This window comes from Rhincodon typus, chromosome 1 (genome assembly GCF_021869965.1).
Source record: "Rhincodon typus isolate 14 chromosome 1, sRhiTyp1.1, whole genome shotgun sequence".
Taxonomy (NCBI): Eukaryota; Metazoa; Chordata; class Chondrichthyes; order Orectolobiformes; family Rhincodontidae; genus Rhincodon; species Rhincodon typus.
The window spans coordinates 101,846,788-101,864,669 of NC_063332.1; positions in this window are offsets into that span (position 1 = coordinate 101,846,788).

Sequence of the window (17,882 nt, forward strand, 5' to 3'; positions counted from 1 at the left end):
GTCAATTGTCAGAAAAACCCATCTGGTTCACTACTGTCCTTCAGGGAAGAAAATCTGCCACCTTCACCTGGTCTGGCCTCCATGTGACTCCAGGCCTACAGCAATGTGGTTGGGTCTTAACTGCCCTCTGGGCAATTAGGGATGGGCAATAAAAGCTGCCTAACCAGTGATGCCCTCATCCCATAAATGAATAAAGGAAAAAAAAAATTAACTGCTCAATGATCCTTCACAGAGCATCATGGCTCTCCTTGTATGAATGTTGGCCATGGATGGTTGGATTGTGGGGAGGAGTCATTACCTGGACATAGAGCTGATAGACCTTGTAACTCAGGAGTCATCCTCAGATTTGAATGGCAAACTGATGGAACTTTGCACTAATGAACAATGACAACTATCAGGATCATGGTTATTAGTTGGCTTTATCCAATGGATATAGTGGCACAGCAGCTTCAGTGAATGGTGACCTTTGTGGTCAACGTACATCATTACAATGAGATGTGATGTTTGTTGTGTTGTGTCTTACAGTCAGTATGTTGGTACAACTTAAACTGACATTCCCATGACATCATAACTGCATTATAGCAAATGATCTGATGTTATAAAGGTGGCATACTCGATCTGAACTCAGATTACTTGAAACATGACAAGCTACTTGAAGCATATTGCTGTTGTAGCAAACTGCTTAATTTGAGCCCAGACACTGATGTGCCTGTTAATGTAATACTTGTATTTCTTAGTGACCTTTAATTAAAGTGTTGTTGGATTCCTCATATGGCATTATCCACACCCAGTTTCTGATGTTAAAAGGGATATCATAAATACTACTGAATCATGTAAAAGTATTTTGCTGGAGATTGAAACAACATTAGCGTTAAAAAATCCAAGACAGAAAATGCTGGAGAAACTCAGCAAGTCTGGCAGCATATGTGGAGAGGAAGCAGAGTTGCTGTTAAGAAGAAGTATCACTGGTCTCGAAATGTTAACTCTGTTTTGTCTCCACAGATGCTGCCAGACCCAACAATTCCTGTTTGTGTTTCAGATTTCTAGCATCTGCAGTTCTTTGTTTTATTCAAACAGAAATTAAGACTCTGCTGTCAGTAGCTCGCCCTCAAATGTGAACCTAGTAGAGACATATGTGTACTCCATCGACTTCTGTCTGTTCAGCGAGAAAACAATGAAGTCTCCTCTCCTGGCACAAAGAGCTTTTGTCCAGTCTCTGATCCAGCAATGAGCATAAACTGGGAAATCTTAGATATGTCACCAGTTCTGGTCTGGGAGATTCACTTCAAAACTCAGGGCTATGGTCAGCTTCCTATCTTCTCCTCGCTCCAAGGCTGAAAATTGGGTTCCCAAGTGGTGACAGAATTCTGTGGGCACTTCCTCAGGAAGTCAGTCGGTGTTAACACTGCTGCTGTCTTAGGTGGAGGGAAGAGATGCGATCCAAGTGTGGAATGGAGAGAATTATATTTTACTCTAAAGAGCCATGTCATAATGACCACAGATCACATGCAACCGGAATCTAGATCTGTAAGGTTCAGGTATGATGTCTTGTCTCACCATCCTCTGTTTATAGTAATGCTCAATAAAACTTGTTGCTGTTTGTGGGCCTCACATGATTTCACCCAGAATAAGACCCTAAATTGTTAAAGCTCCCTGTCTGAACGCTTTTTCTTTCTGTTTGTCCACCATCCTCTGTTAGCTGAATTCTCCACTATCAACACTCTGGGTGTTACAATTGACCAGATATTTAAGCCCTGTGGCTACAAATTTTGTGGGATAAACTCATGTACAGACTACCGACAGCCTGTCTGCAATCTAGAAAGCACAGTCAGAGCTTTGATGGATTATTCTTCCCTTGTCTGGACAAGTGCAGATCTGATAATGAAGAAAATTGACACCATCGAGGACAATCCACCAAATTATACCATCTCTCACTTCACCACTAACTCTACCTCTAGTATGCACAATCTGCAGGATGCATTTTCTGCACAGCTCTGTGGGTAGACCTACACCACATGCTGCAGTGGTTCAAGGAGGTAACTCATTACCACTTTCCCAAGGTCAATTAGGGATGGGCAATTAATGTATGCCAAGAAAGCAGTACACACATTCCATGAAAGAATGAAAAAAAGTAGATGGCCATATTTGCTACCACTGCCCCTTTCATTGTTGTGGTTTGAGAAGGATGACTACAATATCACTTAGGGCCAGGAATAACTGGTGTGTGCAGAGCCCTTGCAGGCATATTCTAGGCCTTTCTTACATGCAGACTTCACTAACTGGAAATAACTCCTCAATCTACCCAGTACTTTGGCAAACTCAAATGGCGCCAGTAAAAGATAAGAATGACAATTAGCCTGCAAGATGATGGTGTTCCTTCTAAGTAGTGCTGATTCTTTTTACTGCTGATCACATGTTCAGCTGTCAATATTTAAGAATGGGAGTTGGATAGAATGACAAGGTTGAAAAAGGCAACCCTAGTGCCAAATGCTAATCAATATCACAATCTGCCTACTCTGCATGCAGCTGCTGTATGTTTCCAAGATGCTGTTCAATATGGACTGCGCCAAAGTTACCAAAAGTTGTTCAGATGCCATTTTGGTACCACAAAGACTAATGCTATGGAAGCAAATGCTATGGTGAGCCCAAAATATTCAAAAATATTTTATTTGGTTTCATTATCCTAATTCAAATGATTCTGTATTGTGAAATAATGAGTTAATTTAAATAAAAACAGAGAAGAAAAGATTCTGGCTCAGTAGATCAGTTAGTTTTGAAGGCAGGGTCAATAGATTAAGCACTATTTCTGGCAATCCTGTTTATTTCCTAACAGAGGTCTAATAAGAACTAATGCAATCAGACACAAAGACGCAGTAAGTCTCTTGTGAGTGAAACTGAAGCTGAAAAATGTTTTCCTTGTGTTTCTTTCCAGCTGGAGATGCATATTTTATGTTTCTGGAGGGTTATTTTAGAAGATAATTTTTGTTATCTCGATGCATAAAAATTGATCATCATTGACAAGACTGTCATTTACTATCAGTCCCTAGTTGTCCATTGAAAGATGGCAATTGGTCTTCTTGACCCACTGTAATCTTTGTGGTGATTGTGCATCAAAAGTGCTGTTAAGTAGGAGTTCAATAATTTTTTACTAGCAGCAAAGAAGGAAGATTGATATTTGATCAAGTTCTGAAGGTATGTCTTGGAGTGGAATTTGAACTTGATGGTGTATCCATGAATCTATTGTCTTTGGCCCTCTGAGTGGTAGAGATCGCAATTTGGGATGTTTTGTAATTTTGGAGCTAATATTTTCAATCTCATCGAAAAGTAAAATTGTATATTTTTCTATTTATGTTTACTTTGATTATATTTCAACTTCAACTATATCTCTCAAAAAGCCTCTGTTAGGAATGAATCTTTCTAAAAATAAATGTTATTGTGCATATATGTAAACATTGTAGAATGCAAAGCACGAAAAATATGTTGACTGTCAACATTGCCATTTTGTTCAGGGCCATATAGGTTTTTACTCTACTCTGGAACAATACTTCTCAATGTTCCAGAAAGCTTGAATGTAAAAAGTGACTTGCCTGCCATCTTATTATCTAAGAAATCACTTTGAAGTGGTATCACAGTTGTTATGTGCCCAAACATAGAAGTTGCTTTCCACAGAGCAAACTTCCACAATCTTTCAGACAGCAACAAGATGACAGAATAGTTAATTTTTTTTTGATGGTGATGAACGAAGGATGAATGTTGGCCAGGATGCTAACAAACTGACTATTCCTCTTTAGAAATGTCATGGGTTCTTATACATCTTCTGAGAAACAAATCAGTCATTCTCATCAACACCATCAACACTAGAGTTCAGTTCTGAGGGAGGGTCACCGGACCCGAAATGTTAACTCTGATTTTTTCTTCACAGATGCTGCCAGACCTGCTGAACTTTTCCAGCAACTTCTGTTTTTGTTCCTGATTTACAGCGTCCAGAGTTCTTTCGGTTTTTATTTCCTTCCTCATCACAGCACAAAACAATTATCTCTTCTCAGCGCATCCTGGCACCCACAAGAACACATACACCACAAGTCCATAAGACATAGGAACAGAATTAGGCCATTGAGTGTGCCCCATGATTGAATCATGGCTGATAGGTTTTTCAACCCCATTCTCCTGCCTTCTCCCTGTAACCTTTGATTTCCTTTCATAATCAAAAACCAAACTATCACTGTCTTAAATACACTGCAGAAATTGGCCTCCACAGCAAAGAATTCCACAGATTCACCACTTTGTGGCTGAAAAAAGTTGTCTTCATCTCAGTTCTAAAGGGTTGTCCTGTCACTCTGAGGCTGTGCCTTCAGGTCATAATCTCTCCAATTAGTGGAAACATCCTCCTCACATCCACTCTATCCAGGTTGTTCAGTATTCTGTAAATTTCAAATAGACCGCACCCCCCACCGCATCGTCCTAAACTCAATCAAGTACAGACCCAGAGTCTTCAACCGCTTTTCATATGACATGCCCTTCATTCCCAGGACCATTCTTGTAAACCACATCTGGACCCCCTTCAAAGCCAGCACATCCTTCCTTAGACATGGGGCCCAAAACTGCTCACAATATTACAAATGAGGTCTGATTCGACCCTTATGTTGGCTCAGCAGTACATCTCTGTTCATGTTTACCAGCCCTCTGGAGATGAATGCTAGCATTGCATTTGTTTTCCTAACTTAACCAGGATGTTAATCTTAAGGGAATCCTGAACTAGGACTCCTAAGTCCCTTCGTGTTTCAGATTTCTAAATCTTTTCCCATTTAGAAAAATTTTCTATGCCTCTATTCTTCCCACCAAAGTGCATAACATCACACTTTCCCATCTGCCACTTCTTTGCCCACTCTCCTAAGCCTGTCCAAGTCTTTCTGCATCCTCTCTACCTCTTTAACACTATCTATCCCACCAATTATCTTTCTATCATTTGCAAACTTAGCAACAATGCCTTTTGTTCCTGCGTCCATATTATTATTGTATAACATGAATTCTTGTGGTCCCATACTGATGCCTGTAGAACTTCACTAGTCACTGGCCTCCATCCTGAAAAAAAAATCCTTTATTCCCAATCTCTACCTTCTGCCAGTCAGCTAATCCTCTGTTTATGCCAATGTCAATACCTCATTCCTAACACCATGGGCTCTTATTTAGCAGCCTCCTGTGTGGCACCTTATGAAAGGCCTTCCTGAAATCCAAATAGATCACATCCACTGGCAATCCCTTGTCTGACTTGTTCATTACCTCATCAAAGAATTCTAACAGATTTATCAGGCATAACCGCCCCTTGACGAAATCATGCTCGCTCAGCCTTATTTTACCATGTGCTTCCAAAACCTTCATAATCACTTCCTTGATAATGAATTCTAAAATCTTCCCAGCAAAAGAGATCAGGTTAACTGGCCTATAATTTCCCATCTCCTGCATCCCTCTCTTCTTAAACAGGGAGGTTCCATTAATCATCTTCCAGTCCTATAGGACCTTCCCTAACTCCAGTGATTCCTATAAGATCACGGCCAATGCCTTTACAATCTCCTCAGCAATCCCTTTCAGAGCACTGGGATGTAGTCCATTTGGTCCAGGATATTTATCCACCTTCACATCTTTCAGCTTTCCCAGCACCTTCTCCTTAGTGATGGCCACCAAACTCTGAATAATCTTGAAACAATCGTAAAAACAATCTTAATTTTAAACCAAACAAAAGGCTGGAAAACCATGTTCACACGGAGGGTTTTGAGAATGTGTATTGCTTAGAAAAGATGCAGAATCATTGAAGTTGTTAAAGAGATTAATTAATTGGTATTTGACAATCCTAAGGGGTATGAAGAGTGGCATTGAGATAAATGAAAATATATAGCTGACAGGAAAAACAGAAAGGGGCACTAGACCTGATCATCTAGATGGCTGATATTTATCTCTGAATAGTTGAGAAAAATCCCGGAGGCATGCCATCTAACAACGTTGGAGAGGCCTTTCAGCATGTTACCTTCATGTGCTCTGGAGTCCATGACAAAGAAGCCAAAAGCAGAAAGAGAGGAATGAATAAGAATGAAGGCTGAAAGAAAGATGCTCAAAGTATTAAATATGACATTTTCTATCATTAAATTTGATATCAATTTTATTTTCAAAGCAGCAGATCATCACATATCCCTTGTAATCCATCATGTATCTGGATTCCTGGCTCAAAATCCTGGAATTCCCTCCCTAACAGTACTGTGGATGTGCCTACATCACAAGGACTGCAGCAATTCAAGAAGACAGCTCACTAAGACCTAATTAGGGATGAAAAGGAAAAGTTGGCCTTGCTAGCAATACCCAAACCTCATGAAGAGATAAAAAATCATATCCATTTAATAAATAGAATATTTCAAAATTCATACTGCATTACTGAAGCACTTACCTTTGAATGAAAGACTGTTTAGACACAATGCTGATATTCGTGACCGGTAGATTGTTCACAGTTGTGACACATATATAATGCAGATATTCATATATAATTCTTACCTGCATGTAAAGATTATATTCATGTAGTTTATTTTAAAAATGCACTAAGCAGCTGGCCTCGTGATTGACCCGAATATATTGAAGTGAACGTTGTAATGTCATCGGGGACTTTACTAAGTATATAACACTTCCTAATAAATTCTATCAGATTCCAGTAGTATCCTGCAAGTGACATGGAACTTAGAAATCAACAAACGTTGCCCAGGTCCTCAGTGTCACCACTTCTCGTCTTTTGAGAGAAGGTAAGTGTTTCAATACATTTACATTTTGTTGAATAGATATGATTTGATGGGTACTAAAATAATTATATGGAAATTTAAATGTGTTTCTTTATAAGGATTAAAATATTATTTAAATACTCTACAGAATTAATTCAAAACCACAGGCATTTGAATGCGTACTTTTTTCTATCCCACATATTAGAAAGACTTGTCAAATTATGTATGTGTTTATTAATCAGCAGTTGAGTCTTATATTCAACAACTCAAAATGTCTTTGATTGATATGAAAGTTTTATATTTGACATGTAAATTATAATTTTTTTGATAACAATGTTTTTACTTTTCAGATCTAATTATTTAACAGATTTGCAAGATTTCCTAATTATTAACACAGATTTATGCAACTTTCAGTTTTAAAATTAATATTGCTCAAAAGAGCTGTGAGGTTAACACATTTATGTTTATCACCAATTTCATTTCACAATATTTACCAAAAAGATTAGGTGTGATCATAAATTAACTTCTTTCGACTATTTAGGCGAACATTATTCATAAGCTGAAAATCCTAATGATGCAGCATGTTCATTAATTTCAGCTCCTTGCATTGAATTGAAAGAAGGGTTTTGGTCAGATTTAGTAATATATTAGTTTTGATTGCATTATTTTTGTTGTGTCTAGTTTTTGTGAAATGATTGTGTTAAAAGTATTAGGATTCACCAAACACAGTTAATAAATATACATCAAAGTTTAAAATAGGAAGTTCTTTCCCTCAGATTCTTCCTGAGGATAATGTTCACCCAAAGGGTTGTGAATGTATAGAATTCTTTACAACTGTGACATGTTAATGCTGGATCATTAAGTATATTCAAGGCTGAGATAGACCGGTTTTTAATCAGAAAGTGAATCAAGGGCTATGGGGAAAAGGCAGGAAAGTGGAGTTGAGAGTTATCAGATCAGCTGTGATCTTGTGCAGCAGATTCGACAGGCTGAGTAGCCTACTTCTGCTCCAAGTTTTATGGCCTTAGGACTAGAATAAAATGGAGTATAAGATGCAATGGGGCCCATGTTATGCTTCTTAGCACGAGACCTTCAGTGCTCACTTTGGTTTTTTTGTCAGGTCGAAAACACTCAACACTTAGAATAGTAGTTTACCAATGCACATTTGCTTTGTAAATGATAGCAAAAGGTACACAAGTTTCACTGTGGCCCCAAATGTCCTGTCATGATAACATAGTTGAAATGTGTGAGATGCACCCAAGTTGCAGAGTGCCTATTTCCAATGGACACACAAGCAGAAATTTGTTTAAAAACTTGCAAGCATCAGACATAGTTGATACTCTCCTTACTACTTTTACCCAGCTGCCCCCTTTTTTGAGGCCTCCAACAGGCAATTCTTCAACGAGAGCTTTGTACCTCACAACTGAATAAAGGGCACATGCCTCTCCCAGCTAGTTATTTATTATGTACTGAAGAAATATTTAAAGACACTAACCTTACAATATCATATTACTGTTGTTGGACTAAATGCCCAAAATATAGTCCTGGATGTGTTACAATATTTCCAGTTAAATATTGAGAAGCATAAATTCATCGTCTTCAGTTTCCACCACAAACTCCACATACTTTCAATCATTTCCACCTACCATCTCTGCCACTGTCTCAAGTTGAACTGTTTGCAACCTCATAAAATAAGCGAAGATCTGCGGAATTTGGAAATATGAAACAAAAACAGAAAATAACTGAAGAAACCCAGCAGGTCTGGCAGCATTTGTAGAGAGAGAATTAGAGTTAACATTTTGAGTCCAGTGACGCTCTGTCAGGCCATCTTGAAGAGTCACTGGATTCAAAACATTAATTCTGCTTCTGTCTCTACAAATGCTGAGTTTCGCCAGCACTTTCTGATTTTGTTTGCAACCTCAATATGTTATCCAACATCCATCCAAGTTTCCAAACATATACTGTTTCCAGCAGACCTGCAATGCCTCTACCATGAGATTATCCTATCTTTGGCACTAACTTCCTCTATGTCTTTATCATCTCCAGACTTGACTGTTTCAATGCCCCCAGTGTGGATGATCTCCCATCCTCTCCCATCTCTAAAGTGCAATTTATCCAAAATTCCTGCCAACCCCTATTTTGTCCTACATCAGATCACATTCAGCTATCACCACTTTGTTTGCTGACCTACACTGGATTCCCAGAAATATATCATCTCATTTAACGAGAGTATTTTTGCATTCAAACCTCTTCATGAACTCATCCTTCTCTATCTCTGGGGTGACTCTAGGCCTGTAACTCAGCATTCTGCCCATCTGGCTTCATTTTTTTATTCATTTAAGGGATGAGGGTGTTTCTGGGTGGGACACTGGGCCAGCATTTATTGCCCATTCCTAATTGCCCAGAGGGCAGTTAAGAGTCAACCACATTGCTGTGGGTCTGGAGTCACATGTAGGCCAGTCCAGGGGAGGATGGCAGTTTCCCTCCCTCAAGGACATTAGTGAACCAGATGGGTTTTTCCTGACAATTGACAATGGATTCACAGTCATTATTAGACTCTAAATTCCAGATATTCATTGAATTCAAATTCTACCATCTGCCATGACAAGATTTGGACACCATTCCCCAGAACATTACCTGAGTCTTTGAATTAATAATCTAGCGATAATATAATTTCTTGTTGGCCATGAAATCCATTTGCTTGACCTTTGCCAGCTGTGCCTTCAACTGTTTAGGTCACAGCTCTGGAATGCCTACCCTAAACATTCTAACTTCTTAAACAACCTCTCCTCCTTTTGGACCTTCCTTAAGAGTCACCTCTTTGACTTAGTTTTTAGTCAGGTAATCTAACATCAATTATTTGGGCCCAGTATTGATTTTCTTTTTTGTCAGACTACAATCTTGTCAAATATTTTGGACCATTTTTTCTAAATGAAAAGTGCAACTTGTGCTTCTTGAGGTCAGTTCATTTTGATGCAGAAGTTCGCAGTGTTCAAAGAAGTGATAGAATTGCTACGCCCTAATGATCAAGATCCTCGTGAGTTACTAAGACTGCAGTTATACATTAATAAACTGGCAAGAAAGCAAATGCAAGGTGAGAATATACATTTCTCACAGCCTATGGTATGATTTTGCAATGTACATGTGGGTGGACTGGCCACACAGTTTAACTCCAGACAAAAGTCATGTTTTTTGCATTGCTATTGATATGTTGCATAACTCTGAAGTCAGGTTCCTGCAAAACACACATCGTTCAGGTTTGTCACAGTGTGATTTATAACTTCAGTTAGGTTTGAATCTGGTTTCAAAAGTACCCAGATCCACTTCATAATAAAATGGATGCTGTGCATTACTCTCTATAAATATTTTTTAAAAATTGCCAGAACAGAGATTTGCACGTCCAAGGATCCAAGAACACAGCTCAATTTAATCTATTTGCAGATTACAATCTGGACCCAAGAGTAATTTGTGCCTCTCCAGTGGCAATATGCATTCTACAGGAACCAATCTCAGGCTGGTTGTGATGCCTATAATGCACCTGCAAATTGTTTATATGCAAGTGCTTATTTCATTATGCAATACCATTCAACATAGTTACTCTCAGAGATGCAGCAGACTCAGAGTAGGACGTTCAGCCCAATGTATCTTTACTGACCATCTGATCATTTTAACTTAGTACCAATCACCTGCCTTCCCTACCATCCTATACATTGTCTGTATTTAAATAATCATCCAATGCCCTCTTGAAATCCTCAGTTAAACCTGAATCCATTATACTTCCAGTGCCAAATATTTGGTGTGTGAAAATGTTTAAAGTTTGCGTTTGATTTTTTAAGTTTGATTTATTGTTGCCACATGTACCAAGATATAGTGAAAAGTGTTGTTTTGCATGTGATACAAGCAGATCGTACCATACAAATTGCATCAGAGTAGCAGAACAGATTGCAGAATACAGTGCTACCACAGCAGAGAAGGTGCAGATAGAGAGGTTAGAATTAGCATTTGAGCAGTCTGTTCAAAAGTCTGATAACAGCGGCCAATAAGCTGTTCTTGTATTAGTTCATACATGTATTCAAACTTTATATTTTCTGCCTGATGGAAGAGGGTGGAAGACAGTATAACCAGGGTTGGAGGAGTCTTTGATTATGTTGGTTGCTTTCCTAAGGCAGCAAGAAGTATAGTTGGAGTCAATGGATGGAAGGCTGGTTTACTGATGGACGAGGTTGTGTTCATGACTCTCTGTAGTTTCTTGCAGTCTTTGACAGAACAGTTGCCATATCAAGCTGCAATGTATCCAGATAGAATGCTTTTTATGGTGCATCTATAAAATTTAGTAAGAGTCCTTATGGACATGCCACATTTCCTTAGCCTCCTGAGGAAATAGAGACATTGCTGTGCTTTCTTGTCCATAGTGTCAATGTGGGTGGATTAGGACAGATTTTTGATGATCATTACTCCCAGGAATCTGATGCTCTTGACCAGCTCCACCTCAGAATACAGGGATGTGACCTCCATTCCACTTTCTGAAGTCAACGACCATCTCCTATGTTTTGCTGATGTTGATGGAGAGATTATTATCTTTACAACATGCCACTTTACACTCAATCTCTTTACTATATTCTATCTCATCATTGCTTGAGATCTGACCTTAATGGTGGTATCATCAGCAAACTTGTAAATGGAGTTGGTGCAGAATGTGGCTACACAGTCGTGTATGTATAAGGAGTATAGTAAGGGGTTGAGTATGCAGCCTTGTGGGGAACTGGTTTTGAGGATTAAGGTGGATGAGTTGTTGTTTCCTATCCCCACTGTCTGCACTCTATGGATCAGGAAGTCGAGGATCCAGTTACCGAGGTGGGGAGCCGAGACTTAGGTTTCACAGTTTAGACATGAGTTTGTTTGGAATTATGGTGTTGAAGGTGGAACTGTAGTCAATAGGTAGGAACCTGAGTTAGGTGTACATGTTATCCAGATGTTCCAGGGATGAGTGTCGGGGCAGGGAGGTGGCATCTGCTGTGACCTGTAGCACTGGTAGGTGAATTGTAAAAGATCAAGGCTATGTGGTAGGCTTGATATGAGCCATGACTAACATCTCAAAGCACTTCATTGTTACAGAGGTCAGAACCACGAGGCGGTAGTGATTGAGGCATGGTGCATGATGTTTCTTTGGCACCGGGATGATGTGGTCTTCTTGAAGCAGGTGGGGACTTCAGATCACAGTAAGGAGAGTTTAAAGATGTCTGAGAATACTCCCACAAGCCAGTCCACATGGGATCTAAGTGCACAGCCGGAGACTTTTTTTGGGCCAGTTGCTTTCCGTGGGTTCACCCTGAAGAAGGCCGATCTAACGTCAGCAACCGAGGGTACAGGTACATCCAAGGCTGTTGGGATAGGTGGCATTGATTCACTGACCTTCCTTTCATAGTGAGTATAGAATGCATTGAGCTCATTGGGGAGAGAAAAGCTGTTGCCAGCAAATCTGTTCGCTTTGTAGCCCATTACATTGTGTAAGCCTTGCCACAAATGACAGGTGTTCTTGTGGTTGGTCTGGATCTCCAGCTTAGTTTGGTAGTACCTCTTGGCATTTCTGATGTCCATGCAAAGGTCGTACCTGAATTTCCTGACTTGTCCGCCTAGACTTCAGCAGGGAGTATATCTCCCTGTTCATCCATGGTTTCCGGTGGGGAACATTCGGATTAATGTCCTTGGTCCACAGTCTTCTACACACTTACTAATGAAATCTGCAACAGTAGTAGTATACCCATTTAGGTTGGCCAATAAGTTCTTGTATATGGATCAGTCCACCTCCTCTAAGTAGTTTTATAGAATCCCTTCCATTGTCTCAGACCGACACTACACTACTTTCTGTACTGGATCCTCACGTTTCAATTTCTGCTTGTAAGCTGGGAGGAGGAGCACAATGTTGTGATCTGATTTTCCAAAATGCGGACTGGAGGTGGAGCATTAGGCAACTTTGATGGTTGTGTAGCAATGGTTAAGGATGTCCCTGGTGGGACAGGAGATGTGTTAGTGGTATTTTGGTAACACGTTCTTGATGTTAGCCTGGCTGAAGTCACCAGTTGTGATAAACAAGACCTCAGGATATTCTATCTCAAGACTGTTTGTAGTGTTTTGAACTTCATTGAGTGCACTCTTCACTTCCACATGGTCTGGGATGTAAACTGCTGTCAGGATAGTGGAGGTGAACTCACGCGGCAGGTAGTAGGGACAGCACTTCACTGTATGATATTCTAGGTCCAGGGAGCAATAACATGCCAGTGTCGCCAAATCTGAGCACCAGGAGGTGTTGATTAGGAGGCAGACCCCACTGCCCCTTGCCTTGCCTGAGGATGTTGAGTGGTCCATTTAGTGAACTGAGAAACCCCCAGGTTGTAAGGCACAAACAGGTATAGCAGGAGTGAGCCATGTCTCTGTAAAACAGAGCACACAGCTGTCTCTCATTTTCCTTTGGCAGGTGAGCCTTGCATTAAGTTCATCGATTTTGTTCTCAATGGCTCGGACGTTCGCCAGGAGTAAGGTGGGGAGGGGGATCTTGAAACCCTGATGTTTCAGTCTCATCTGAAGTCTAGCGTGTCCTCCATGTTTCCGGGATAGGTGGCTGCTCCTGGTTGATCCCGGACATCGGTGAGGGAAATCTGCTGTTCCTAGATGGGGTCCTGGGCACCAGTTGTGGCCTTGAACACTCTAGGGAGGGAGGGTCATGTGGCCAGTTTGGTCAAGCTTCCTTGATATTGGATCACCGTGGGGTCAGGTCTTGTTCCCGCCCTGGTCAGGCCTCGCTTCCAGTTTTTCACGAGGTCGGAGGGGTTGGGCCTGTGAGAGGCCAGAAGGTCCCTGATTCCTCTGGGCTTACATTTCCAAATTCGGCAAGGTATGTGGGCACTAGTCTTGCTCACAATCACTCTAGGGAGTCTGGCAGTGGGTCTGGTCGGGCCTCTTGGATGTCCAGTCACCATGGGGTCAGGTTTTGCTCCTGCGCTAGCCGGGCCACAGTTCCAGGCTTCCACAAGGAGGTCAGGTTTGCGGGCAGCCATTAGGCCCTTTATTCCCATGGGCTTGCGGTTCCAGCATCGGTACTCATGCCTCCTTAGTCAGAAAATCTTTAAACCTGAAGTAGATTTAAGAGAATATAGTTAGTAATTCTGATAGACTTAGAATCAAGGTTCAGAGGAGCAGAATGATTATAATAATTGTTAGAATAAGATCTGCTGTGGACAGCTCACAAAATGGTTTATTCTCAGCTCGCGTTTGCTTTTTTTGCAAACTATGCCCTTTGTTCGCTATCAGTATCTGACTGTGAACAGTTTCTCCCCGTGCACTCTGCCCAGATCTTGAGGTAAGGAGAGCAGCCTCTAGAGTGCAGTACAGATACCCAAAACTAAGGTGCCATACTGGATGTAATATTCAATATACGTATTTTATTCATTGTATACATATGTATGTATCCATAGAATACAGGAGCAAAAGTAGATCATTTGGCTCTTTAAGCCTGCCTGATCAATATGATCATGAGTGATCATTCACACTGTTTCCGTTTTCTCCCATACCCTTTGATCTCTTTAGACCTAAGAACTATATTTACATCTTTCTTGAAAGTATTCAATATTTGGGCCTCAACAGTTTTTTGTGGCAGATAATTCTACAGGCTTATTACTCCTCCTCTTCACAGCCCTAAAAGGCTTACTCCTTATCTATAGACAGCGACTCCTGGTTCTGGGCTCTTTGGTCATCGAAAACATCCCTTCCTGCATCTACCCTGTCTAACCCTGTTAGAATTTTAAAATTTTCTATGAGCTTCACCATTACCTCCCCCCGCAATTCTTCTAAACTCTAGTGAATATAGTCCTCCACTATCCAATTTCTCCCAGTTTGTCAGTCCTGGCATCCCAGGAATTAGTCTGGTAATTGTCTTTGCACTCCCTTGATAAGCAGAAAATCTTTCCTAAGATAACAAAACCAAAATTGCATACAATGCTCCAGATGTGGTCTTGCCAAAGCCCTGTGCAGTTACAGCAAGGCATCCCTGCTCTTGTACTCAATTTCTCTCGCTATGAACGTCAACATACCATCATGGTGACTTCTTCACCACCTGCTGAACTTACACACCTATTTACAACAATTGGCATACAAGGACACTCAGTTCTTGTTGCACCTCCCTTTACCTCACCTATCGCCATTCACATAATAATCTGCCTTTTGGGTTTTGCTACTAGAGTGGATAATCTCACATTTATTCACATTATACTGCATCTGCCATGTATTTGTCCACTTACTTAACTTGTCCAAATAACACTGAACCCTCTGCATCCTGCCACACAGATTTGTGTCTTCTGCAAAATTGGAGATATTAGATGTAGTTTCCACATCTAAGTCTAGCTGGGACCCCAGCACTGATTCCCGGTACCCCAATAGTCACTGCCTGCCATTTAGAAAATAACCCATTTATTCGCATTCTTTGCTTCCTGTCTGCTAGCCAGTTCTCAATCCTTTTCAGTACATGACCATGCATTTTAATTCTGCATACTAATCTCTTATGTAAATACTTATCAAAAGCCTTCTGAATTTCCAAGTAAACCACATCCCCTGGCTCCCGCTTATTCATTCCAGTAATTACATCCTCAAAAGTTCCAGTAGATTTGTAAAGCATGACATTTTCTCCACTTTAACCGTCCAATCTTATCACCATCTTCCAAGTACTCTGCTATTACATCTTTTATAATGGACTCTGTATTTTTTCCACTACCAATGTGAGCCAGTCTATAATTCATTCTTTTCTCTCTGCTTCCATTCTTAAATTGTAGGATTACATTAGCTACCCTCCAATCTATTGGAAGTGTTCCAGAGTCTATAGACTTTTGGAAGATGAACACTCGTGCATCTGATATTTCTCGGGCTAATTCCTTAAACATTCTGCGGTGAAGTTTATCAGACCTTGAGGACATATCTGCCTGTAATCCTGCTAGTTTCCCCAGTATCTTTATTGATATTAATATTAATTTAATGCTAATACTAATTTCTTTCCATTCTTCTTTCCCTTTAGCTCTGTGCTCTCCCATATTCCTGGGATGTTACTTGTGTCTTCTTTTGTGAAACCAGAACTAAAGTATGTCTTTAATTGGTGTGCCATCTCTTTGCTCTCCATGGCTGGCAGACAGGAAACAAAGGGTAGGAATAAATGATGAAGGGTCTAGGCCCGAAACGTCAGCGTTTCTGCTCCTATGATGCTGCTTGGCCTGCTGTGTTCATCCAGCTCTGCACCTTGTTGTCTCGGATTCTCCAGCATCTGCAGTTGCTGCTATCTCTGTAGGAATAAATGTGACTTTTTCTGAGGTGGAGGCAGTAATTAGGGATGTAATGCAGGGATCAATGCTTGGACTCAGCTATTCACAATGTATGTTAATGATTTAGATGATGAAACTATGTGTCACTCTCCATTCAATCTGAGGTACTAGGCAATTTACCAGTACTTTGTTTAGAAATGTTGGATTTTAATCTTGCAATTCTACCTCTGTCTGAATCTGTGTGAGATGGATCTACATTCCCAAGAATATAGTATTTTCCGGGCAGTGCAGCAAGCATTTCAATTGTATCAAAAGCTGCTCGATTGCATTGGCTGAACCAGACTGGTGAATTGATAATTATTACTGTTACAGTTTAATACATGTCCTGATGATAATTTGGAATGTTAAATTTTGTGTGATATATCCCATTGATGGAAGTTGTTTCTTTGTGATTCAGAACAAAGTAATGTAACTAAAAGAGAATGTGAACACTAGAAACAGCAAATAGTTAACGTATAAATTTCTACTGAACTCTGAAAATATATTTGGTGTATCATTCCACTGTAACAGCATGAGTCTGTCAACTATTAATATTTTCACTTACTGGGGAAACACCATCACTCATCACTAGAATCTTAGGTCTGTGGGTCTCTGCCAATATCATGACATTAGGTTGCCAATTGGTATAAGTGTGAACTGCAGTGGGTATATAAAATATCAGCTTTGGACGATTAAAGTAATGTGAACATTTTCAAACAAATCCATTTCTTGGCTGTTCTGAAACACTGACTTTAATTCTGAGGCTGCCCAGTTCCTTTGCGATTACTTGTTGCTTGCAAATGGTACATGGTGGATGAAATATGTTTGTCAACCTGTGGTCCTTTGGTCTGTTATTTGTTGCCTGTAGTTGCATGATCAAGTAATTTCATAACAACCTGCAGTCTGTGTATTTTCTAAGATACAATTGAGCTAGAGTGCAGCAATATAGGAATGAATTTTCCTATTCCCAGTTAAAGTGTTTTGTTGGGTGAGTTCCAAGATGCCCAGAATATTTCTCAGGCCAACTTCTCTCATGCAACCTTTCATACCTCACTATCTTCAATTATGTAACTGGGCTTTTTGGTGCATTTGTTGCAGAAACAGTTAACCAGAGAAGCGACACTACCACTGTTGGGATTGTCTGGATGTCACTGATCTGGCACCATACTTAAAGACCTGCTGCACACCAGTTCAGATGTTGCGAGCTAGGAACTGATCCTCGCACTCAACTATGACCACTGAGGACATAGCCCAAAGGAAAGGAAAGCCTTCTCCCTGCCCTGCAGGCAGGTACCCAGAGGTCATGGCAGCCAGGTGGTGGAGAGGAAGCTAGTCCTTTTTCCCAGTCAACTGCTACAAGGGGTTACACCAGCAGACACATCCAGCCTGGACACAGACTTCAGATTGGGTGGGTGCTATGTGCCAGGTGAAAAAGAGTGCTCAGGAATGCAGGAAAAAGGCCAAAGATATTCTGTACTCTGCAAAGGTAAGTGCCACCGTCTTACATCATAGCATCAGAAGAGGCCCTTCAGTTGATCAGTCTTCACCAATAAAAGCTATTCCAAATCTGTACTAGGTCTACCATCCAGCACTTGACCCATAGCTATGTGAGGTTTTCTGCCTCAATTACCCTCCCAGGCAGTGCATTCAGATTCTCACCACCCTTGGGTTGAAAATCTTTTCCTCAAATCTCCACCAGACCTCTTGCCTTTCACTTGAAAATTATGTTCCCCTTGTTATTGACCCTTCAATTCAGGGGAGTAGTTGCTTCCTATCTATACTG